Raw genomic sequence first — 2,500 nt, 5'->3', positions numbered from 1 at the left:
CTACGATTGCGATTAGCGTAGAAAAAAAAATGTGAATAAATCTATCTACAGAACATATCAATCGAATATATTTAAATGTGTATCCCAAACGCTGGTGTTTGATAAGTGATTTGTTATCCGAATCAAGTGGAATGAAATGTTGGTACGTAAACACCGAGTTAAGAAAGGCGAGTTGCGTGAGAAGACCCTGAGCTGCCGCGAGCCGTTCATTAACAAGATTAGCGCCTGCTTGCTAATTAGAGAGAACGCGCTCGACATCAACCGGCACGCTCAGCTGGAAAAAAAAAAAAGAATGCTAACAGGCAAATGTTAGATGTTAAAGTAAATGTAATTAACCGTCTTTAATATTAATATTATATTAATATTTTATAACGATACTGAAAATAAGAAATTAGGAATTTGAATCATTAATAGAAATCAAAGTAAATATATATCATATGTATCTATAAAACATCTACGAAAGATTTTCTCATTATAAATATGAAATATTATTGATTACAATGAACTGAATGTAATAATAATAATAATAATAATAATAATAATAATAATAATAAATCCTTCAGCCACCAAGAATAACCACTAAGACACTCAAGAAAGCCATCATTAGTCTGAATGGATTCTATGTGACCCCGTCCAGGGTGTCCCCCGCCTTGCACCCCGAGTCCCCCGGGACAGGCTCCAGGATCCCTGCGACCCTGTGTAGGATACGCAGTACAGAAAATAGATGGATGGATCCTATATGTTTTAAATGGTCTGCACTTATGTAGCGTCTTTTAACCTTACACTGATTCTCATTCACACACACACACACACCGGTGGCAGTAGAGTTACCATGCAAGGCGCTAGCTTGAAATCGGGAGCAACTCGGGGTTCAGTGTCTTGCACAAGGACACTGTGGTATGTGGAGTCACGTGGGCCGGGGTTCGAACCGCCAACCCTACGATTAGTGGACAACCCGCTCTACCACCTGAGCCACGACCGCATTTTATGCATTTAAGTTCTACAGTACGTTCACCATTTTTTTTGTCCCCAATTTAGGTCTTGGACAATTCCTCACCCGCCAAACAGTTCTATCTATCACACGACAGCTACCGACAAACTGACGAGAGTGAAGGCTGACACGTGCTTCCTCCGAGACACGTGACACCAGCCATCTGCATCTTTTCAAACTGCTGTTCATGCTGTATCACAGGGTTGTGTGATACTTTCAGAGGAAAGCTCTGTTTGCCTTCTTCCACATCCATGAGCTCAGGGATGCCCACGATTGGCTAGTGTCGCTGCGATTGACAGGTGAGAGAGAGTCTTCTATCATCCTGGCTAGTGGTATCTCCCATCGGATGGCTGTAGCATCATTAGTAGATGAACTCGTGATCTCAAGACAATAGACAATTCCTTACATTACATTTTCTCCCCTATCGTCCGTGCAAGCCAGCAAGCGGGATGAGCATTTGGGTCAACTGACAGCCAGCCCCGCCCTCAATAATGATCAATACGTTTAGTCGATCTACCATGCATTAGCATTTCTAGTAAGCACATTGATGAGACATGAATTAGAGACAGAGCTTAAATCACTACACGGATTTAGAAGCAGAGCTTCATTTCAATGTCAAGGTCAACAATCAACAACAAAGTCCTGTCATTTCATTTTCCTGACTAAAAATGAAGATGTATGAAAAGAAGACAGCTTCAGTTTTGTGGCGAGCGAGCAAGCAGCCATGCAGCGTTCATACTGCTGCAAATGCGCAATTTCAGCTCAACAAGAAGCTTTTCCTCTACTGCCATCCGGTTCTGCTCCGATCAGCACATTCTGAGGGGAAATTACACCTCATTGCCTCATTAGATGCCAAATCCCATCCCTCGGCAGCAAAACAGGAACAGGACCCGATACATCTAAAATATAGCACACCGGCGTCCTGGAACCTTTTTATCTGGATCCAGCAGCACCTCTGCAGCTGGATGTAAAGTCTCCTGCAGCAATGTCCATCCATTCATCTTCTATACCGCTTATCCTTTTCAGGGTCACGGGGAACCTGGAGCAAGGCGGGGTACACCCTGGACAGGGTGCCAATCCATCGCAGGGTCCAATCACATACACACTCACACACCCATTCATACACTATGGGCACTTTGGACACGCCAATCAGCCTACCGTGCATGTCTTTGGACTGGGGGAGGAAACCGGAGTACCCGGAGGAAACCCCCGCACACACAGGGCAGCGGTACGAATCGAACCCCCAACCCTGGCGAACGTGCTAACCACTAAGCCACCAGAACAATGACAAAAAACGGCAACAGAAATGCTCAGCGTTGAATACCGTCGGCTACGTGAGATACTGGAAGCACTTTTACATGTCTGTGAGTTCGAGGACCGTGACCTTTCGTGTGCCTCCCAACCTGCTGGATTACTTAGTATTCCAGGATCTGTAGCTTTACAACTTAAGAGAGCAGTGCAGAAGAGAGCAGGGCAATCATGGCCGTCGCCCCGCCCCTTTCGCCACTC

General features: G+C 44.9%; 1 protein-coding gene across 1 annotated transcript in view; it reads right to left on the bottom strand.

Moving 5' to 3' along the window:
* Positions 1-2,500, bottom strand: part of rgs7a (regulator of G protein signaling 7a) — a 52,939-nt gene that overhangs the window by 8,217 nt on the left and 42,222 nt on the right. The window lies entirely within an intron of this gene.

The sequence above is a fragment of the Ictalurus furcatus genome, chromosome 9, assembly GCF_023375685.1.
Source record: "Ictalurus furcatus strain D&B chromosome 9, Billie_1.0, whole genome shotgun sequence".
In the NCBI taxonomy this organism is placed as follows: Eukaryota; Metazoa; Chordata; class Actinopteri; order Siluriformes; family Ictaluridae; genus Ictalurus; species Ictalurus furcatus.
Note: the sequence above shows the minus strand (reverse complement) of the source record. Positions and strands in the feature narration are given on the sequence as shown.